Source organism: Macaca thibetana, chromosome 3 (genome assembly GCF_024542745.1).
Source record: "Macaca thibetana thibetana isolate TM-01 chromosome 3, ASM2454274v1, whole genome shotgun sequence".
Classification (NCBI taxonomy): Eukaryota; Metazoa; Chordata; class Mammalia; order Primates; family Cercopithecidae; genus Macaca; species Macaca thibetana.
Window position 1 is genome coordinate 71,171,319 of NC_065580.1, and position 25,306 is coordinate 71,196,624.

The 25,306-nt window shown below is 39.8% G+C and overlaps 1 long non-coding RNA gene across 1 annotated transcript in view; it reads right to left on the reverse strand.

The window, feature by feature from the left end:
* The window catches only part of LOC126949920 (uncharacterized), a 118,157-nt gene extending 114,169 nt beyond the window's left edge, over nt 1–3,988 (reverse strand). Inside the window, exon 1 of the long non-coding RNA XR_007723994.1 lies at nt 2,453–3,988. This is a non-coding gene — a long non-coding RNA (uncharacterized LOC126949920). The remainder of the gene's footprint in view (nt 1–2,452) is intronic.
* Between the last annotated feature and the right edge of the window lie 21,318 nt (nt 3,989–25,306).

The window sequence follows — 25,306 nt, forward strand, 5'->3', positions numbered from 1 at the left end:
TCGGTGATACTGTTGTTCTTTTGAAGACAATATAACCTTTTTTCTCTGGTTTCTTTTAAGATTTTTTTCTTTATCGTGATTTTAAGTGGCTTTACTGAGGCTGATGTGCATTGGTGGTTTTCTTTATGCCTTTTCTATGTGGGGTTGACAGAGCATCATGGATCTGTAAACATTTTTCATCAGTTTTGGGAAATTCTCGGTCATTATCTTTTTTCAAATATTGCTTCTATCCATTCTCTATTTCCTTCTTCAGGAACTCCACTACGTACATGTTAATCAACTTGACTGGGTCTCATATAGCTCTTTGCCCCTGTTCTGTTCTTTCTATTCCATTTTCTCTCTATGCTTCAGTTTGAATGATTTATTTAAATATTTTTTAGGGTGCTTGATGTCATTGATTCTATCTTTAACTGTATAGAATCTGGTGCTAAACTTATCCAATGACTTCTAAATTTCAGATACTGCATTTTTATTTTTCTGCTCTACAATGGCCATTTTATTTTGTGTATGTGATAATTCTCTGTTTAAATCTTACTCTGTTAAATCCATTTGGGGCTACAAATCAAAATGGCTGACTAGAGGTGCCCAGCACCCACCTCCTCCACAAAGAAGGACCAAAACAATAAATACATCACTGTACTTTGAGTAGAGAATCTAAAGGAGAACATTGGAATTCAACAAGGAAGTGAAAAAGACCTTCTGAGGCACAGAAACTAAGGATGGCAGCATAGAGAAAGAAGCAAAGTCCATGTCTAGGATCAGCTCAGAGCCATGAGAGATTCCTACTATGGAGAAAGGGTAGTGGGAAATCTTCAGCAGTGCCCATTATCACCATGGACACCTGCAATCCCAGCTATATAAGAGTCCCACAGTCCTTACAGACCCTAAGCCCAATATAGCGAGCTGCTTGGAGTCCATATAGCTGCATTGCTCCAGAGAGGAAACTCATGGTGGATCTCCCCAAATCCCCAGGACCCAAACTGCTACAGCCTGGCACCACTTTGCAAACAGAGCCACTGCTAAAGCACATCCTGCCCTGGAACTCAATAGCCCCTGCATCTTCACATCCCTGGATCCCCTTTTTGCCCCACCATGTCCAAACAAAGGGCTGCAGTGTCATGGCTCCAGATAGACCCAGTATTACAGTCATGATCTCAACACCCAAGATTACTCAGCTCCCTACACCCCATGGAACCAGGCAGTCAGTGCAGTGGGGGACCACACCCAGGACTGGGAAAACCAACGCACACACTCTCCAGGGCCTGAAAGTCAGTCACCTAGAATCTGCAGCCACCAGCAACCTCACACCCTCAACCAGTGGGGCCACTGTGTGCCACACATGCATGCCCCAGGGCTCAAAGACAGGCCTATCTGGCACCCACTACCGTCAGCAACCCCACACCCTTAACTGGTGGACCTACCATGCACAACACATGTGCCCTCCCACAGGGCCAAAGGATAGGCCAATGTGATGCCTGCCACTGCCAGTTGCCCTTGCCCCTCAACCAAAAAAGCTGTAGAATCCCACACACACATCACCCAGGGCCCAAGGATAGGTCTGGCTGGTATCAGCTAGCAATCCAGACCCCTTAACTGGCAGAGCTACCACACACTGTGCACATGCCCCTCAGAGACCAAGGACTGGCCTGCCCAAGGCAAACCACCATCAGAAACTCTATCCTCAGCAAAGCTGCTCCAATGCCTCCACAAACCCTGCAATTTATGCCACTGAGGCATCTGGAGAAATCACTGACATTAATTACAGCCAAAGAAATCACATAGAGACTTTACTACTGCACACACCCAGAACCAATACCAAAGCACCCTACCCAAGCAACACTATAGGTCACAACTATAGAAAAAATCTTTTTCTAAGAAAGCCACTCCATAAAATTGAAAGAGGTGAGTATTCTACCAGATTCACAGATATCAATGTAGGAACACAAAAGCATGAAAAAGCAAGAAAATATGACATCCCCAAAGGAACACAATAATATTCCTGTACACACTTCAAAGAAAATAAAATATATAAAAGGCTTGAAAAGGAATTTGAAATAGTGATCTTAAGGAAACTTACTGGAATACAAGATAATGATGATAAATAATATTAATAAATCAGTAAAAATAATACATGATGTGAATGAGAAATTCAACAAAGAGATAGATATTATCTAAAAAGAAAGAAACAGAAATCTTGAAGCAGAAGATTTAAATGAAAAACAAATTAAGAATATAACCAAGACCTTGAACAAGGTCAAGCAGAAGAAAGAATTTCCAAACTTATAGACAGGTCTTTTGAAATAAGTCAGATCAAAGAAAAAAAATAATAAAAGGTGAAATAAGCCTACAGGACCTATGGGACACCATTAAGAGGACAAATTTTTTGTATTATGATCAGAGATGGGGAAAGAAATAGAAAACCTATTTAATGAAATAAAAGCTGAAAACTTACCAAGTCTTGGGAAAAATATGGACATCCAGATCCAGGAAGCTCAAAAGTTCCCAAACAGATTCAAGCCAAATAGGTCCTCTCCAAGGGACGTTATAGTAAAACTGCCACAAGTTAAAAGCACAGAGAGAATTCTTAATATAGCAAAAGAAAAGCATCATGTCACATATAAGAAAATCCCAAACAGAAAAAAAAAAAACAAATAGATTTCCCCAAGTCACATATAAAAGAATACACATATAAGGTTTCAGCAGAAATCTTAAAGGCCAGAAGAGAATGAGATGATCTGCTCAAAGTACTGAAAGAACAAAACTGCCAGCTAAGAGTACTGTATTCAGCTAAGCTATTCTTCAAAAATGAAGGAGAAATAGCCCTTTCCAGACAAGCAAGAACTGAGGGAATGTGTGATAACTTGATGGGCCTTATGAGAAATCCTTAAAGGAGTTCTATATCCAGAAATAAAAACACACTAACTACAATTTTGAAAAACACCAAACCACAATGATAAAAAAATGAGAGAGGAAAAAAAAAACAAACAACATCAAAACAGCCAGAAAATAATTAACAAAAGGATAAGTCTTCACCTATCAATAATGATCTTGAATGTAAATGGATTAAATTCCATAATTAAAAGCTATAGACTAGCTAAATGAATAATAAAACAAGACCCAAGTTTGAGACCAGTCTAGGCAACATGGTGAAGCCTATCTCTACAAAAAAACAAAAATTAGCCAAGTGTGGTGGCGCACGCCTGTGGTCCCAGCTACTCAGGAGGCTGCGGCTAGAGAATTGCTTGGACCAGGGGTGTGAAGGTTACAATGAGCTGAGATCATGCTACTGCTCTCCAGCCTGGGCAACAGAGTGAGACCCTGTCTCAAAAAAAAAAAAAAAAAAACTAAACCCTTCTATAAAGATACACATAGACTGAAACTGAAGGGTGGAAAAAGATATTCCATACAAACAGAAACCAAAAATGAGTAAAAGTAGCTCTACTTACGTAAGGTAAAATACACTTCAAGTCAAAAACTGTAAAAAGAGACAAGGTTATTATATAATGATAAGGGAATTAATTCACCAAGAGGATATAACAATTCTAAATATATATACATTCAACACTTCAGCACCCAGATGTATCAAGCACATATTATTAGATGTAAAAGGAGAGATAGACCCCAATACAATAATAGATGGGGACTTGACTTGAACACCTCACTGTGAGTATTAAATAGATTATCTAGAAAGAAAATCCACAAATAAACACTAGATTTAAACGCACTACAGACCAAATGGACCTAACAGACTGTAGAACATTTTGTCCAACAGATGCAGAATACATATTCTTCTTGGCAGCACATAAAACATTCTCCAGGATAGACCATATGTTAAGCCACAAAACAAGTCTCAAAGAATTTTTTTAAATTGAACTCATATCAAGTATCTTCAGACCATAACAAAATAAAACTAGAAATCAATAAAAAGAAGAACTTTGAAAACTGTATAAATACATATAAATTATACAACTTGTTCCTGAACAACCAATGGTCCAATAAAGAAATTCGGAAGAAAGTCAAACATTTCTTGAAACAAATGTAAATGAAAACACAACATACCACACTTATGGTTTATAGTAAAAGCAGTGCTAAGAGGGAATTTTATAACGATAAATACCTACATCAAAAAAATATAAAGATTTCAAGTAAACAATGTAACAATGCAACTCAAGAAAGTGGAAAGGCAAGAACAAACTAAACCCAAAATTAGCAAAAGAAAAGAAATAATAAAGATTAGTGCAAAACCAAACAAAATAGAGATGAAAAAGTACAAAGGTTCAACAAAATAAAAAGTTGTTTTCTTGAAAATTGACAAAACTTTAGCTACACTAAGAAAAAGAGAAAGAAAACCCAAATAAATAAAATCAGAATGGAAAAAAGAAACATTACAACTGACATTGCTGCAATACAAAGGATAATTAGAAACTATCATGAACAACTGCATATCAACAAATTGAAAAACCTAGAGAAAATGAATAAACTCTTGGAAACATACAACCTTGGTTCAACCAGGATTGAACCAAAAAAAAAAAAAAAAACACAGACAAACAGTGAAAAACAAGATAGATTCAGTAATTTAAAAGCCTCCCAACAAAAAGAAAAGCCCAGAACCAGACGCCTTCACTGCTGAATTCTACCCAATTTTTAAAGAATAACAAACGCCAATTTATCTAAAACTATTCCAAAAATTTGATTGAAAGAAAAAAATTCCAAATTCATTCTATAACACCAGATATCTAAAACCAAAACCAAATAAGAACACAACAAAAAAAGCAAACTATAGGCCAATATCCTGATGAACGTAGATACAAAACCCTCAACAAAATACCAGCAAACCAAATCCAACAGCATATCAAAAATATACTCCAAAACCAAGTGAGATTTATCCCAGGGATGGAATGATGGTTCAACATACACAAATCAATAAACACTATAAATCACATCAACAAAATAGACAAAAACTATATGATCATCTCAATAGATGCAAAAAGCATTTGATAAAGTTCAGTATCCCATCATGGTTAAAAAAATAACTGTCAACAAATTAGGCATACAAGGAACATACCTCAACACGATAAAGATTTTATGACAAACCCACAGTTCACTTCTATTGAAGGGGGAAAGTTGAAAGCTTTTCCTCTAAGAACTGGAACAAGGTAAGAATGCCGACTTTCACCACTCTTATTCAACATAGTACTAGAAGTCCTAGCCAGAGCAATCAGCCATGAGAAAGAAAGAAAGGGCATTCAAATTTGAAAGGAGGAAGCCAAATTATCTCCATTTGCAAATAACATGATCTTATATAATAGAAAAACTAAAGGATTCACCAAAAAAACTCTAAGAAACAATAAACTAGCAAAATCAACAAAAAAAATCAGTAGTATTTCTATACATTAATAATGAACTAGCTGATAGAGAAATCAATAAAGCAATCCCATCTACAACACCTACTGAAAGATAAAATACCTAGGAATAAATTGAATCAAGGAGGTGAAAGATCTCTACAATGAAAGCTGTGAAACACTGATGAAACTGAAGAGGACACACACAAAAATGGAAAGACATATATCTCATGGTCATGGATTGGAATATATAATATTATTTAAAATGATCATAATATCCAAGGCAATTTACAGATTCAATGCAATCTCTGTCAAATTACCAATGTCATTCCTCACAGAAATAGAAAAAATTGGAAGGAGCCAAGATGACTAACTAAAAACAGCTGCAGTTGGAGGCTCCCACTGAGAAGAATCAAAACAGTGAGTGAATCCTGTACCAGCAACTGAGGTATCCAGGTTCTCTCATTGGGACTAGGTGGAGAGGGAGGAAAATCAGAGTGGTGCAACAGCCTACCTAAGACCCACATGGGGCAAGGCGAGCTCCAACCCCCAGTCAAAGGAGGCAGTGAGAAGTCACACTTTTTCCAAGGATCTGTGCAACCCACAGATCAGGGAATCCCACTCATGAGCCCACGCCACCAGGGCCTTGAGTCCCAAGCACAGAGTTGTGCAGATTCTCAGCAGTCACTCAGCTGCAGAGTGCCTAAGATTACTGAGTTCCTTGAGGGAAGGGAAGCCATTATCACTGTGACTGCCTGGTGCCTAAGATGACTGAATTTCAGGAAGGATGGGCAGCAGCCTTCACTGCAGCTCCAGCCTGCCATTTTTCCCCTGCTGGGGCTTGGGAGACAGAACGGTTTGCACCCAGGAGGAATTCCCCACAGCACAGCATGATGGCTGTGGCAGATCATGGCCAGGCTGCCTTTTTAGGCTGGACTCTGACCCATTCCCTTCTCTCTGGGCTGGACCACCCTGCAGGAATTTCAGCAACTCCAGTCAGGGGTTTAGGGTCAGAACTCTGATCTCCCGGGAACTGAGCCCCTGGAAAGAGGGGGAGCCATGGTCTCTGTGGATCAACAGACTTAGTCTTTCCTTCTGCTGGCTCTGAGAAATGCAGGCAGCCCAGACGAGTGGGATTCCCCACAGTTCAATACAGCCCCTCTGCCAAGGAGCAGCCAGAGTGCTTCGTTAAGTAGGTCCCGGAACCCATGCCCCCTAACTGGCTGTGACACCCCCAACAGGGGTTGCCAGACACCTTATACAGGAGCATTCCTGCTGGCATCAGGTCAGTGCCTCTTGGGGACAGAGATCCCAGGGGAAGGAGGAGGAAGCCATCTATGCTGTTCTGCAGCCTCCTCAGGTGACACCTCCAGGTGTGGGAGGGACAGAGGAAAATAGGGTTTGGAGTGAACCCCCAGCAAATGGCAACAGCCCTACAGAAGAGGGACCTGACTGTTAAAATAAAAACAAACAGAAAGCAACAACAACAACAGCATCAATGAAAAAGTCTCCACAAAAACCCCATCCAAAGGTCAGCAGCCCCAAAGATTGAAACTAGACAACTTATGAAGATGAGAAAGAATCAACAACAACAACAAAAAAAATGATGAAAACTCAGAAAGCCAGAGTGCCTCCTCTTCACAAGATTTCACCTCTCCAACAAGGGCACAGAACTGAGCAAAGGCTGAGATGTACAAATTGACAGAAGTAGGCCTCATAAGGGAGTTAATAACAAATTTTGCTGAGCTAAAGGAGCATGTCCTAACCCAAGGCAAAGAAGCTAAGAGCCATGATACAATATTACAGGAGATGTTAATGAGAATAACCAGTTTAGAGAGGAACATAAATTACCTGACAAAGCTGAAAAACACAACACAAGAACTTCACAATGCAACCACAAGTATCAATAACCAAATAGACTAAACAGAAAAAAGAATTTCAGAGCTTGAAGACTATGTTGCTGAAATAAGACAGGAAGAAAAGATTAAAGAAAAAAGAAGGAAAAGGAACAAACAAAACCTCTGAGAATTATAGGACTATGTAAAAATATGGGACCTATGATGGATTGGTACCTGAAAGAGGCAGGGAGAACAAAACCAAGATGGAAAACATACTTCAGGATATCATCTGGAAGAACTTTCCCAACCTAACAAGACGGGCCAACATTCAAATTCAGGAAATACAGAGAACCCCAGTAAGATACTCCACAAGAAGACAAACCCCAAGACACATAATCATCAAATTCTCCAAGGTTAAAATGAAGGGAAAAGTGTTAAAGGGAGCAAGAGAGAAAGGCAAGATCACCAACAAAGGGAAGCCCATGAGACTAACAGCAGATTTCTCTGCAGAAACCCTACAAGCCAGAAGAGATTGGGGACCAATATTCAACACTCTTAAAGAAAAGAATTTTCAGCCCAGAATTTCATATCTGGCCAAATTAAGCTTCATAAGCAAAGGAGAAATAAAATCCTTTTCAGACAAGCAAATGCTGAGGGAATTCGTCACCACCAGTCCAGCCTTGCAAGAGCCCCTGAAGGAAGCATTAAATATGGAAAGGAAAAACTGGTACCAGGCACTGCAAAACACACTGAAGTACAAAGTCCAATGACACAATGAAGCAGCTACATAAACAAGTCTGCAAAATAACCAGCTTGCATCATGATGACAGGATCAAATTCACACATAACAATATTAACCTTAAATGTAAATGGGCTAAATGCCCCAATTAAAAGGCACACAATGGCAAACTGGATAAAGAGTGAAGACCCATTGGTGTACTGTATTCAGGAGACCCATCTCACATGCAAAGACACAAATAGGCTCAAAATAAAGGGATGAAGGAAAATTTACCGAGCAAATGGAAAGCAGAAGAAAGCAGGAGTTGCAATCCTAGTTTCTGATAAAACAGACTTTAAACAAACAAAAATCAAAAAGGACAAAAAAGGCATTACATAATGGTAAAGGGATGAATTCAGTAAGAAGAGCTAATTATCACAAATATATATGCACCCAATACAGGAGCACCCACATTCATAAAACAAGTTCTTAGAGACCTACAAAGAGACTTAGACTCCCACACAATAATAGTGAGAGACTTTAGCATCCCACTGTCAATATTAGATCCCTGAAACAGAAAATTAACAAAGATATTCAGGAACTGAACTCAGCCCTGGATCAAGTAGACCTGATAGATATCTATAGAACTCTCCACCCCAAAACAACAGAATATACATTCTTCTCAGTGCCACATGGCACTTACTCTAATGAATCACATAATTGGAAGTAAAATACTCTTCAGCAAATGCAGAATAAGTGAAATCATAATAGTCTCTGAAACCACAGTGCAATAAAATTGGAACTCAAGATTAAGAAATTCACTCAAAACCACACAACCACATGGAAACTGAACAACCTGCTCCTGGATGACTCCCCGGTAAATGATGAAATTCAGGCAGAAATCAAGAAGTTCTTTGAAACTAATGAGAACAAAGAGACAATATACCCAAGTCTCTAGGATGCAGCTAAAACAGTGTTAAGAGGGAAATTTATAGCACTAAATGGCCACACCAAAAAGCTTGAAAGATCTCAAATCAATACCCTAGCATCACAACTAAAAGAACTAAAGAACCAGGAGCAAACAAATCCCAAAGCTAGCAGAAGACAAGAAATAACCAAGATCAGAGTGGAACTGAAGGAGAGAGAGACACAATAAACCCTTCAAAACATCAATGAATCCAGGAGCTGTTTTTTTTTTTTTTTTTTTTGAAAAAATTAATAGACTACTACCTAGACTAATAGAGAAGAAAAGAGAGAAGAATCAAATGGACACAATAAAAAATGACAAAGGGGCTATCACCACTGACCACACAGAAATACAAACAACCATCAGAGAATATTATAAACAATTCCATTCAAATAAACTAGAAAATCTAGAAGAAACACATCAATTCCTAGACACCCATACCCTTTCAAGACTGAATGAGAAGGAAGTCAAATCCCTGAATAGACCAATAACAAGTTCTGAAATTAAGGCAGTAATAAATGGCCTACCAACCAACAGAAGCCCAGAACCGGACAAATTTACAGCTGAATTCTACCAGAGGTACAAAGAGGAGCTGGTACCATTTCTTCTGAAACTATTCCAATCAATTGAAAAGGAGGGACTTCTCCCTAATTCATTTTATGAGGCCAGCATCATCCTGATACCAAAACCCGGGAGATACATACACACACACACACACACAAACGCACACACATACACACACACACACACACAAAATCCCCTGATGATCATCGATGCAAAAATCCTTGATAAAATACTGGCAAACCGAATCCAGCAGCACATGAAAAGGCTTATCTGCCATGACAAAGTCAGATTCATCCCTGGGATGCAAGGCTGGTTCAGCATATGCAGATCAACAAATGTAATTCATCACATAAACAGACTAAAGAAAAAAACCGCATGATTATCTCAATAGACACAGAAAAGGTCTTCAATAAAATTCAACATCCCTTTATGTTAAAAACTTTCAGTAAACTAGGTATTGATAGAATATATCTCAAAATAGCTGAGCACTTGTAATCCCAGCACTTGGGGAGGCCGAGGTGGAATATATCACCTGTGTTCAGGAGTTCAATACCAGTCTGGCCAACATGACAAAACCCTGTTTCTACTAAAAATACAAAAATTAGTCAGACATGGTGGTACGTGCCTGTAGTCCCAGCTACTCAGGAGGCTAGGGTGGGAGAATTGCTTGAACCCTGGAGGCAGAGGTTGCAGTGAGCCGAGATAGCATGACTGGACTCCAGCCTGGGCAACAGAGCGAAACTCTATCTAAAATATATACATATTTATTATATATATAATATATATTATATATTACACATATATGTATAAAATATATATATACATATTTGAGATGGAGATATATATATAAAAAATAAGAGCCATTTATGACAAACCCACAGCCAATATCATACTGAATGGACAAAACCTGGAAGCATTCCCTTTGACAACCAGGACAAGACAAGGATGCCCTCTCTCACCACCCCTATTCAACACAGTATTGCAAATTCTGGCCAGGGCAATCAGGCAAGAGGAAGAAATCAAGGGTATTCAAATAGGAAGTGAGAAAGTCAAATTGTCTCTGTTTGCAAATGATATGATCCTACGTCTAGAAAATTCCATCATCTCAGTCCAAAAGCTCCTTAAGCTGATAAACAACTTCAGCAAAGTTTCAGGATACAAAATCAATATGCAAAAATCACAAGCATTACTATACACCAACAATAGATAAAGAGAGAGCCAAATCATTAATGAAATCCCAGTCACAACTGCTACAAAGAGAATAAAATATCTAGGAATACAGCTAACAAGGGACATGAAGGACTTTTTAAGGAGAACTACAAACAACTGCTCAAGGAAATAAGAGAAGACACAAACAAATGGAAAAACATTCCATGCTCATGGATAGGAAGAACCAATATCATGAAAATGGCCATACTGCCCAAAGTAATTTATAGATTCAATGCTATTCCCATTAAGATACCATTGATATTCTTCACAGATTTAGAAAAAACTACTTTGAAATTCATATGGAACAAAAAAGAGCCCATACAGCCAAGACAATCCTAAGCAAAAAGAACAAGGCTGGAGGCAACATGCTACCTGACTTCAAACTACACTACAAGGCTCCAGTAACCAAAACAGCATGGTACTGGTACCAAAACAGACACATAGACCAATGGAACAGAATACAGATATCAGAAATAAAATTACACATCTACAACCATGGGATCTTCAACAAACCTGACAAAAGCAAGCAATGGGGAAATGATTCCCAATGTAACAAATGGTGCTGGGAAAACTGGCTAGCCATATGCAGAAAATTGAAACTGGATCCCTTCCTTACACCTTACACAAAAATTAACTCAAGATGGTTAAAGACTTAAATGTAAACCCCAAAACTATAAAAACCCTAGAAGAAAATGTAGGCAATACCATTCAGGACATAGGCACAGGCAAAGGTTTCATGACAAAAACATCAAATTTCAACAAAAGCAAAAACTGACAAATTGGATCAATTAAACTAAAGAGCTTCTGCACTGCAAAATAAACTATCATCAGAATGAATAGACAACCTACAAACGCCAATTAAAAAGTGGGCAAAGAAAATAAACAAACACTTCTCAAAAGAAAACATGTATGTGGCCAAGAAACATGAAAAAAAGCTCAACATCACTGATCATTAGAGAAATGCAAATCAAAACCACATTGATATACCATCTCACACCAGTCAGAATGGTGATTATTAAAAAGTCAAGAAACAACAGATGCTGGCAAGGCTGTGGAGAAATCGGAACACTTTTATACTGTTGGTGGAAATGTAAATTAGTTCAACCATCATGGAGGAGGGTATGGTGATTCTTCAAAGACTTAGAATCAGAAATAAAATTTGACCCAGTAATCCCATTACTGGGTGTATACTGGGTGTAATGGGATTACTGGGTGTATACCCAAAGGAATAAAAATCATTCTCTTATAAAGAGAACATACATGCACATGCATGTTTATTGCAGCACTGTTTTCAATAGCAAAGACTTGGAATCAACCCAAATGCCCATCAATGACAGACTGGATAAAGAAAATGTGGTGATTGCTAGCAAGATGGCCGAATATGAACAGCACTGGTCTGCAGCTCCCAGTGAGATCAATGCAGAAGGTGGGTGATTTCTGGATTTCCAACTGAGGTATCTGGTTCATCTCATTGGGACTGGTTGAACAGTGGGTGCAGTCCATGGAGGGTGGGCCAAAGCAGGGTGGGGCGTCACCTCACCCAGGAAGCACAAGGGGTTGGGGAATTTTCACCCCTACCCAAGGGAAGCCGTGAGGGACTGAGCTGGAGGAACCATCACACTCTGGCCCAGATACTGTGCTTGAACCACTGTCTTCACAATCTGCAGACCAGGAGATTCCCTCTGGTGCCAACCCCACCAGGGCCCTAGGTTTCAAGCACAAAACTGGGCAGCCATTTGGGCAGACATCAAACTAGCTTCAGGAGGGTTTTTTTTCCCCCCATACTCCAGTGGTACCTGGAATGCCAGCAAGACAGATCCATTTACTCCCCTGGAAAGGCGGCTGAAGCCAGGAAACCAAGTGGTCTGACTTGGCAGGTCCCACATCCATGGAGCCCAGCAAACTAAGATCAATTGGCTTGAAATTCTTGCTGCCAGCACAGCAGCAGTCAGATCGACCTGGGACACTCAAGCTTGGTGGGGGAAGGGGCATCCACCATTGCTGAGGCTTGAGTAGGTGGTTTTACACTCACAGTGTAAGCAAAGCAGCCAGGAAGTTTGAACTGGGTGGAGCCCACTGTAGCTCAGCAAGGCTACTGTGGCCAGACTGCCAGATTTCCCTTCTCTGGGCAGGGCATCTCTGAAAAAAAAGGCAGCAGCCTCAGTCAGGGATTTATAGATAAAACCCCCATCTGCCTGGGACAAAGCACCTGGGGGAAGGAGTGGCTGTGGGCACAGCTTTGGCAGATGCAAACATCCCTGCCTGATGGCTCCGAAGAGAGCAGCAGACCTCCCAGCACAGTGTTCAAGCTCTGCTAAGGGTCAGACTGCCTCCTCAAATGGGTCCCTGATCCTGGTGTATCCTGACTGGGAGACACCTCCAAGTAGGGGCCGAGAGACACCTCATACAGGAGAGCTCTGGCTGGCATCTGGTGGGTGGCCCTCTGGGATGAACCTTCCACAGGAAAGAACAGGCAGCAATCTTTGCTGTTCTGCAGCCTCTGCTGGTGATACCCAGGCAAACAGGATGAGTAATGGATCTCCAACAAACTCCAGCAGACCTGCAGCAGAGGGGCCAGACTGTTAGAAGGAAAACTAACAAACAGAAAGGAATAGCATGTTCACTCAAAGACCCCATCCAAAGGTCACTAAAATCAAAGACCAAAGGTAGATAAATCCACAAAGATGGGGAGAAAGCAGCACAAAAAGGCTGAAAATTCCAAAAACCAGAATTCCTATTCTCCAGAGGATCACAGCTCCTCACCAGTAAGGGAACAACACTGGAAGGAGAATGAGTTTGATGAATTGACAGAAGTAGGCTTTAGAAGGTGGGTAATAACAAACTCCTCTGAGCTAAAGGAGCATGTTCTAACCCAATGCAAGGAAGCTAAGAACCTTGAAAAAAGGTTAGAGGAACTGCTAACAACTAGAATAACCAGTTTGGAGAAGAACATAAATGACCTGATGGAGCTGAAAAACACAGCACGAGAACTTTGTGAGGCATACCCAAGTATCAATACCCAAATCAATCAAGCAGAAGAAATGATATCAGTGATTGAAGATCAAATTAATAAAATAAAGCATGAAGACAAGATTAGAGGAAAAAAGAATAAAAAGGAATGAAAAATGCTTCTAAGAAAAGTGGGACTATGAGAAAAGACCAAATCTACATTTGATTGGTATATCTGAAAGTGACGGGGAGAATAGAACCAACTTGGAAAACACTCTTCAGGATATTATCCAGGAGACCTTCCCCAACCTAGTAAGACAGGCCAACATTCAAACTCAGGAAATACAGAGAACAGCACAAAGATACTCCTTGAGAAGAGCAACCCCAAGACTCATAATCATCAGATTCACCAAGGTTGAAATGAAGGAAAAATATTAAGGGCAGCCAGAGAGAAAGGTCAGGTTACCCACAAAGGGAAGCCCATCAGACTAACAGCAGATATCTCTGCAGAAACCCTACAAGCCAGAAGAGAGTGGGGGCCAATATTCAACACTCTTAAAAAAAGAATTTTCAACCCAGAATTTCATATCCAGCTAAACTAAGCTTCATAAGTGAAGGAGAAATGAAATCCTTTACAGACAAGCAAATGCTGATTTTGTCACCACTAGGCCTGCCTTAGAAGAGCTCCTGAAGGAAGCACTAAACATGGAAAGGAACAACCAGTACCAGCCATTGCAAAATCATACCAAATTGTAAAGAATATCAACACTATGAAGAAACTGCATGAAGTAACAAGCAAAACAACCAGCTAGCATCATAATGACAGGATCAAATTCACACATAGCAATATTAACCTTAAACATAAATGGGCTAAATGCCCCAATTAAAAGACACAGACTGGCAAACTGGATAAAGAGTCAAGACCCATCAGTGTGCTGTATTCAAGAGACCCATCTCACATGCAAAGAAACAAATAGGTTCAAAGTAAAGAGATGGAGGCACGTTTACCAAGCAAATGGAAAGCAAAACTAAAAGCAGGAATTGCAATCCTAATTTCTGGTAAAACAGACTTTAAACCAACAAAGATCAAAAGAGACAAAGAAGGCCATTACATAATGGTAAAGTGACCAATGCAGCAAGAAGATCTAAGTATCCTAAATATATATGAACCTAATACAGAAACACCCAGATTCATGAAGCAAGCTCTTAGAGACCTACAAAGAGACTTAGACTCCCACACAATAATAGTGGAAGACTTTAACACTCCACTGTCAATATTAGACAGACCAAAAAGACAGAAAATTAACAAGGATATTCAAGACTTGAACTCAGTACTAGACCAAGCAGACCTAATAGACATCTACAGAACTCTCCACCCCAAATCAAGAGAATATACATTCTTCTCAGCACCACATCATGCTTATTCTAAAATTGACCACATGATTGGAACTAAAACACTCCCCAGCAAATGCAACAGAATGGAAATCAAAACAGAGTCTCTCAGACCACAGTGCCATCAAATTAGAACTCTGGAATAAGAAACTCACTCAAAACCACACAACTACATGGAAACTGAACAACCTGCTCCTGAATGACTACTGAGTAAATAACAACATGAAGGCAGAAATAAAGACGTTCTTTGAAACCAATGAGAACAAAGACCAGAATCTCTGGGACACATTTAAGGCAGTGTGTAGAGGGAAATGTATAGCACTAAATGCCCACAAGAGAAAGCAGGAAAGATGTAAAATTGACACCCTAACATCACAACTAAAAGAACTAGAGAAGTAAGAGCAAACAAATTCAAAAGCTAGCAGAAGACAAGAAATAACTAGATCAGAACAGAAATGAAGGAGATAGAGACATGAAAAACCCTTCAAAAAGTCAATGAATCCAAGAGGCGGTTTTCTGAAAAGATCAACAAAATAGCCAGATTAATACAGAAGAAAAAACAGAAGAATGAAACAGATGCAATAAAAAATAATATAGGGGGTATCACAACTGATCCAACAGAAATATAAAGTGCCATCAAAGAATACTATAAATACCTCTATGCAAATAAACCAAAAAAAAATAGAAAAAATGAATAAATTCCTGGACACATACACCCTCCTGAGTCTAAACCAGGAAGAAGTTGAGTCCCTGAATAGACAAATAACAAGTTCTGAAATTGAGACAGTAATTAATAGCCTACCAACCAAAAAAAGTCCAGAACCAAATGGATTCACAGTGGAATTCTATCAGAGGTACAAAGAGGAGCTGGTACCATTCCTTCTGAAACTATTCCAATCAATAGAAAAACAGGGAATCCTCCATAACTCATTTTATGAGGCCAGCATCATCCTCATACCAAAAGCTGGCAGAGATACAACAAAAAAGGACAATTTCAGGCCAATATCCCTGATGAACATCGATGCAAAAATCCTCAATAAAATATTGGTAAACTGTATCCAGCAGCACATCAAAAAGCTTATCCACCACAATCAAGTCAGCTTCATGCCTAGGATGCAAGGCTGATTCAACATATGCAAATCAATACACGTAATCCATCAGATGAACAGAACCAATGACAAAAACTTCATGATTACCTCAATAGATGCAGAAAAGTCCTTCGAAAAATTCAACACCCCTTCATGCTAAAAACTCTCTCAATAAACTAGCTATTGATGGAACATTTCTCAAAATAATAAGAGCTATTTATTACAAACCACAGCCAATATCATACTGAATGGGCAAAAACTGGAAGCATTCCCTTTGAAAACTGGCATAAGACAGGGATGCCCTCTCTCACCACTCCTATTCAACACAGTATTGGTAGTTCTGGCCAGGGCAATCAGGCAAGAGAAAGAAATAAATGGTACTCAAATAGGAAGAGAGGAAGTCAAATTGTCTCTGTTTGCAGAGGACATGGTTGCATATTTAGAAAACCCCATGATTTCAGCCCAAAATCTCCTTAGGCTGATAAGCAACTTCAGCAAAGTCTCAAGATACAAAATCAATGTGCAAAATCACAAGTGTTCCTATACACCAATAACCGAAAAACAGAGAGCCAAATCATGAGTGAACTCCCATTCACAATTGCTACTAAGAGAACAAAATACCTAGGAATACAACTTACAAGGTATGTGAAGGACTTCTTCAAGGAGAACTACAAACCACTGCTCAAGGAAATAAGAGAGGACACAAACAAATGGAAGAACATACCATGCTCATGGATAGGAAGAATCAATATCATGAAAATGGCCATACGGCCCAAAGTAATTTATAGATTCAATGCTATCCCCATCAAGCTACCACTGACTTTCTTCATGGAATTGGAAAAAACTACTTTAAACTTCATATGGAACCAAAACAGAGCCCACAATGCCAAGACAATCTTAAGCAAAAAGAACAAAGCTGGAGGCATCATGCTACCTGACTTCAAACTATACTACAAGGCTACAGTAACCCAAACAGCATGGTACTGGTACCAAAACAGATATATAGACCAATGGAACAGAACAGAGGCCTCAGAAATAACACCACACATCTACAACCATCTGGTCTTTGACAAGCCCGACACAAACAAGCAATGGGGAAAAGATTCCCTATTTAATAAAAGTTGTTAGGAAAACTGGCCAGCCATATGCAGAAAACTGAAACTGAACCCCTTCCTCACACCTTATACCAAAAAATCAACTCAGGATGGATTAAAGACTTAAACATAAGACCTAAAACCATAAAAATCCTAGAAGAAAACCTGGACAATACCTTTCAAGACACAGGCGTGGCAAAGACCTCATCAACAAAAGCAATGGCAACAAAAAAGAAAATTGACAAATGGGTTCTAATTAAACTAAAGAGCTTCTGCACAGCAAAAGAAACTATCATCAGAGTGAACAAGCCACCTACAAAATGGGAGAAAATTTTTGCAATCTATCCATCTGACAAAGGATTAATATCCAGAATCTACAAAGAACTTGAAGAAATTTACAAGCAAAAAACAAACAACCCCACCAAAAAGTGGGCAAAGTGTATGAACAGACACTTCCCAAAAGAAGACATTTATGCAGCCAATAAACATATGAAAAAAGCTCATCATCACCGGTCATCAGAGAAATGCAAATCAAAACCACAACGAGATACCATCTCACACCAGTGAGAATGGCGATCATTAAAAAGTCAGGAAACACATGCTGGAGAGGATGTGGAGAAATAGGAATGCTTTTACACTGTTGATGGGAGTGTAAATTAGTTCAACCATTGTGGAACACAGTGTGGCAATTCCTCAAAGATCTAGAAATACCATTTGACCCAGCCATCACATTACTGGGTACATACCCAAAGGATTATAAATTATTCTACTATAAAGACACATGCACACATATGTTTACTGTGACATTATTCACAATAGCAAAGACTGGGAACCAACCCAAATGCCCATCAATGATAGACTGGATAAAGAAAATGCAGCACTTATACACCATGAAATACTATGCAGCCATAAAAAAGGATGAGTTCATGTCCTTTGCAGGGACATAGATGAAGCTTGAAACCATCATTTTTAGCAAACTATCAGAAGAAGAGAAAACCAAACACCAAATGTTCTCACTCATAAGTGGGAGTTGAACAAGGAGAACACATGGACCCAGGGAGAGGAACATCACACACCAGGGTCTATTGGGGAGTGGGGGCCTAGGGAAAGGATAGCATTAGGAGAAATACATAATGTAGGTAATGGGTTAATGAGTGCAGCAAACCACCATGGCACATGTATACCTATGTAACAAAACTGCACATTCTGCACATGTAGCCCAGAACTTAAAGTATAACAATAATTAAAAAAAGAAAATGTGGTATATATACACCATGGAATACTACGCAGCCATATAAAGGAATGAGACCAATCTTGGAGCAAGATGGCCAAATAGGAGCAGCTCCAGCCTCCAGCTTACAGTGTGAGCGACACAGAGGACGGGTGATTTCTGCATTTTCAACTGAGGTACCAGGTTCATCTCACTGGGGACTGCCAGACAATCAGTATGGGTCAGCTGGTGCAGCCCGACCAGTGAGAGCTGAAGCAGGGCAAGCCATCACCACACCTGGGAAGTGCAAGGGGGAAGGGAATCCCTTTTCCTAGACAAGGGAAACTGAGACACACAACACCTGGAAAATCGGGTAACTCCCACCATAATACTGCACTTTACCTAGGGTCTTAGCAAATGGCACACCAGGAGATTATGTGCCACACCTGGATGGGAGGGTCCCACGCCCACAGAGCCTCCCTCGTTGCTAGCATAGCAGTCTGAGATCTAACTGCAAGGTGGCAGTGAGGCTGGGGGAGGGGTGCCTGCCATTGCTGAGGCTTAAGTAGATAAACAAACCTGCCAGGAAGCTCGAATTGGGTGGAGCCCACCTCAGCTCCAGGGGGCCTGCCTGTCTCTGTAGACTCCATCTCTGGGGACAGGGCATAGCTAAACAAAAAGTAGCAGAAACCTCGGCAGAGGTAAATGACCCTGTCTGACAGCTTTGAAGAGAGCAGTGGATCTCCCAGCATGGAGGTTGAGATCTGAGAACAGACTGCCTGCCTGCTCAAGTGCATCCCTGACCCCTGAGTAGCCTAACTGGGAGACATCCTCCACTAGGTGCAGACCCACACATCACACCTCACACGGCGGGGTACACCCCTGAGACGAAGCTTCCAGAGCAAGAATCAGACAGCAACACTCACTGTTCAGCAATATTCTATCTTCTGCAGCCTCTGCTGCTGATACCCAGGCAAACAGGGTCTGGAGTGGACCTCAAGCAATCTCCAACAGACCTACAGCTGAGGGTCCTGACTGTTAGAAGGAAAACTAACAAACAGAAAGGACACCCACACCAAAATCCCATCAGTTCATCACCGTCATCAAAGGCCAAAGGCAGATAAAACCACAAAGATGGGAAAAAAGCAGGGCAGAGAAACTGGAAATTCAAAAAATCAGAGCGCATCTCCCCCTCCAAAGGAACGCGGCTCATCGCCACCAACAGATCAAAGCTGGATGGAGAATGACTTTGACGAGCTGAGAGAAGAAGGCTTCAGTCGATCAAACTTCTCAGAGCTAAAGGAGGAACTACGTAACCAGTGCAAAGAAACTAAAAATCTTGAAAAAAGAATGGAAGAATGGATAACTAGAACAATCAATGCAGAGAAGGCCATAAGCAAACTGACAGAGATAAAAACCATGACACGAGAAATATGTGACAAATGCACAACCTTCAGTAACTGACTTGATCAACTGGAAGAAAGAGTATCAATGATTGAACATCAAATGAATGAAACGAAGCAAGAAGAGAAGTCTAAACGAAACAGAGGAAAAAGAAATGAAGAAAGACTCCAAGAAATATGGGATTATGTGTGAAGACCAAATCTACGTCTGATTGGTGTGCCTGAAAGTGAAGGGGAAAATGGAACCAAGTTGGAAAACACCCTTCAGGATATCATCCAGGAGAACATCCCCAACCTAGTAAGGCAGGCCAACATTCAAATTCAGGAAATACAGAGAACGCCACAAAGATACTCCTTGAGAAGAGCAACTCCAAGACACATAATAGGCAGATTCACCAAAGTTGAAATGAAGGGAAAAATGTTAAGGGCAGCCAGAGAGAAAGTCTGGTTACCCACAAAGGGAAGTCCATCAGACTAATAGCAGATCTCTCGGCAGAAACTCTCTAAGCCAGAAGAAAGTGGGGGCCAATATTCAACATTCTTAAAGAAAAGAATTTTCAACCCAGAATTTCATATCCAGCCAAACTAAGTTTCATAAGTGAAGGAGAAATAAAATCCTTTACAGAAGAGTAAATGCTGAGAGATTTTGTCACCACCAGGCCTGCCCTACAAGAGACCCTGAAGGAAGCACTAAACATGGAAAGGTACAACCAGTACCAGCCATTGCAAAAACATGCCAAAATGTAAAACCATTGATGCTAGGAAAAAGCTGCATCAACTAGTGAGCAAAATAACCAGCTAATATCACAATGACAGGATCAAGTTCACACATAACAATATTAACCTTAAATGTAAATGGACTAAACGGTCCAATTAAAAGACACAAACTGGCAAACTGGATAAAGAGTCAAAACCCATCAGTTTGCTGTATTCAGGAGACCATCTCACATGCAGAGACACATATAGGCTCAAAATAAAGGGATGGAGGAAGATCTACCAAGCAAATGGAGAACAAAAAAAGCAGGGGTTGCAATCCTAGTCTCTGATAAAACAGACTTTAAACCAACAAAGATCAAAAGAGATAAAGAAGGCCATTACATAATGGTAAAGGGATCAATTCAACAGGAAGAGCTAACTATCCTAAATATATATGCACCCAATACAGGAGCACCCAGATTCATAAAGCAAGTCCTTAGAGACTTACAAAGACTTAGACTCCCACACAATAATAACGGGGGACTTCAACACCCCATTGTCAACATTAGACAGATCAACGAGACAGAAAGTTAACAAGGATATCCAGGAATTGAACTCAACTCTGCACCAAGCGGACCTAATAGACATCTACAGAACTCTCCACCCAAAATCAACAAAATATACATTCTTCTCAGCACTACATTGCACTTATTCCAAAATTGACCACATAGTTGGAAGTAAAGCACTCCTCAGCAAATGTAAAAGAACAGAAATTATAACAAACTGTCTCTCAGACCACAGTGCAATCAAACTAGAACTCAGGACTAAGAAACTCAATCAAAACCGCTCAACTACATGGAAACTGAACAACTTGCTCCTGAAGGACTACTTGCTCCTGAAGGACTACTACCTACTTCATTACTAAATGAAGGCAGAAATAAAGATGTTCTTTGAAACCAATGAGAACAAAGATACAACATACCAGAATCTCTGGGACACATTTAAAGCAGTGTGTAGAGGGAAATTTATAGCACTAAATGCCCACAAGAGAAAGCAGGAAAGATCTAAAATTGACACTCTAACATCACAATTAAAAGAATTAGAGAAGCAAGAGCAAGCACATTTAAAAGCTAGCAGAAGGCAAGCAATAACTAAGATCAGAGCAGAAGTGAAGGAAATAGAGACACAAAAATCCCTCCAAAAAATCAATGAATCCAGGAGCAGGATTTTTGAAAAGATCAACAAAATTGATAGACTGCTAGCAAGACTAACAAAGAAAAAAAGAAAGAAGAATCAAATAGACGCAATAAAAAATGATAAAGGGGATATCACCACTGATGCCACAGAAATACAAACTACCATCAGAGAATACTATAAACACCTCTACACAAATCTACACAAATAAACTAGAAAACCTAAAAGAAATGGATAATTTCCTGGACACTTACACTCTCCCAAGACTAAACCAGGAAGAGGTTGAAGCCCTGAATAGACCAATAGCAGGCTCTGAAATTGAGGCAATAATTAATAGCCTACCAACCAAAAAAGTCCAGGACCAGACGAATTCACAGCCAGATTCTACCAGAGGTAAAAGGAGGAGCTGGTACCATTCCTTCTGAAACTATTCCAATCAATAGAAAAAGAGGGAATCCTCCCTAACTCATTTTATGAGGCCAATATCATCCTGATACCAAAACCTGGCAGAGACACAACAAAAAAAGAGAATTTTTGACCAATATCCCTGATGAACATCGATGCAAAAGTCCTCAATAAAATACTGGCAACCCGAATCCAGCAGCACATCAAAAAGCTTATCTACCATGATCAAGTGGGCTTCATCCCTGGGATGCAAGGCTGGTTCAACATACGCAAATCAATAAACGTAATCCAGCATATAAACAGAACCAAAAATAAAAACCACATGATTATCTCAATAGATGCAGAAAAGGCCTTTGACAAAATTCAACAGCCCTTCATGCTAAAAACTCTCAATAAATTCGGTATTGATGGAACATATCTCAAAATAATAAGAGCTATTTATGACAAACCCACAGTCAATGTCATACTGAATAGGCAAAAATTGGAAGCATTCCCTTTGAAAACTGGCACAAGACAGGGATGCCCTCTCTCACCACTCCTATTCAACATAGTGTTGGAAGTTCTGGCTAGGGCAATCAGGCAAGAGAAAGAAATCAAGGGTATTCAGTTAAGAAAAGAAGAAGTCAAATTGTCCCTCTTTGCAGATGACATGATTGTATATTTAGAAAACCCCATCATCTCAGCCCAAAATCTCCTTAAGCTGATAAGCAACTTCAGCAAAGTCTCAGGATAGAAAATTAATGTGAAAAATCACAAGCATTCTTATACACCACTAACAGACAAACAGAGAGCCAAATCATGAATGAACTTCCATTCACAATTGCTTCAAAGAGAATGAAATACCTAGGAATCCAACTTACTAGGGATGTAAAGGACCTCTTCAAGAAGAACTACAAACCACTGCTCAGTGAAATAAAAGAGGACACAAACAAATGGAAGAACATTCCATGCTCATGGATAGGAAGAATCAATATCGAGAAAATGGCCATACTGCCCAAGGTAATTTATAGATTCAATGCCATTTCCATCAAGCTACCAATGACTTTCTTCACAGAATTGGAAAAAACTGCTTTAAAGTTCATATGGAACCAAAAAAGAGCCCACATTGCCAAGACGATCCTAAGTCAAAAGAACAAAGCTGGAGGCATCATGTTACCTGACTTCAAAGTATACTACAAGGCTACAGTAACCAAAACTGCATGGTACTGGTACCAAAACAGAGATATAGACCAATGGAACAGAACAGAGCCCTCAGAAATAATACCACACGTCTACAGCTGTCTTATCTTTGACAAACCTGAGAAAAACAAGAAATGGGGAAAGGATTCCCTATTTAATAAATGGTGCTGGGAAAATTGGCTAGCCACAAGTAGAAAGCTGAAACTGGATCCTTTCCTTACTCCTTATATGAAAATTAATTCAAGATGGATTAGAGACTTAAATGTTAGACCTAATACCATAAAAACCCTAGAAGAAAACCTATGTAATACCATTCAGGACATAGGCATGGGCAAGGACTTCATGTCTAAAACACCAAAAGCAACGGCAACAAAAGCCAAAATTGACAAATGGGATCTAATTAAACTAAAGAGCTTCTACACAGCAAAAAAACTATCATCAGTGTGAACAGGCAACCTACAGAATGGGAGAAAATTTTTGCAATCTACTCATCTGACAAAGGGCTAATATCCAGAACCTACAAAGAACTCAAACAAATTTACAAGAAAAAAGCAAACAACCCCATCAAAAACTGGGCAAGGGATATGAACAGACATTTCTCAAAAGAAGACATTCATACAGCCAACAGGCACAGGAAAAAATGCTCGTCATCACTGGCCATCAGAGAAATGCAAATCAAAACCACAATGAGATACCATCTCATGCCAGTTAGAATGGCAATCATTAAAAAGTCAGGAAACAACAGGTGCTGGAGAGGATGTGGAGAAATAGGAACACTTTTACACTGTTGGTGGGATTGTAAACTAGTTCAACCACTGTGGAAAACAGTATGGTGATTCCTCAAGGATCCAGACCTAGAAATACCATATGACCCAGCCATTGCATTACTGGGTATATACCCAAAGGATTATAAATCATGCTGCTATAAAGACACATGCATACGTATGTTTATTGTGGCACTATTCACAATAGCAAAGACTTGGAATCAACCCAAATGTCCATCAGTGACAGACTGGATTAAGAAAATGTGGCACATATACACCATGGAATACTATGCAGCCATAAAAAAGGATGAGTTCATGTCCTTTGTAGAGACATGGGTGCAGCTGGAAACCATCATTTTCAGCAAACTATCGCAAGAACAGAAAACCAAACACTGCATGTTCTCACTCATAGGTGGGAACTGAACAATAAGATCACTTGGACATGGGAAGGGGAACATCACACACTGGGGCCTATTATGAGGAGGGGGTAAGGGGGAAGGATGGCATTGGGAGTTATAACTGATGTAAATGATGAATTGATGGGTGCTGACGAATTGATGGGTGCAGCACACCAACATGGCACATGTATACATATGTAACAAACTGCACGTTGTGCACATGTACCCTAGAACTTCAAGTATAATAAAATAAAATAAAATAAAATAAAAAATAAAGGAATGACACCATGTCGTTTGCAGGGACATGGATGGAGCTGGAAGCCAGTATCCTCAGCAAACTAGCAAAGGAACAGAAAACCGAAGATTGCATGGTTGTCACTTATAAGTGGGAGCTGAACAATGAGAACACATGGACACAGGGAGGGGAACAACATATATTGGGGCCTGTCAGGGAATGAGGGGAGGGAGAACAACAGGATAAATAGTTAATGCATGCTGGGATTAATACCTAGGTGATGGGTTGATGGGTGCAGCCAACCACCATGGCACACATTTACTAATGTAACAAACCTGCATCTCCTGCACATGTATCCCAGAACTTAAAATAAAATAAAATAAAACAATCTTATAATGAATGTAGAGCCACAACAGACCCTGGATACACAATGAAATCCTGAGCCAAAAGAACAAAGCTGGAGGCATCACCCTACCTGACTTCAAAATATACTACAAAGCTATAGTAACCAAAGCAGCATAGTATTCGTATTAAAACAGCCACATACACTAAAGAAACAGAATAGAGAACCCAGAAATAAATCCACCTGTTTATAACCAACTGATTTTTGACAAAGGCAGCAAGAACATACATTGGGAAAAGGACATAATCTTCAACAAAT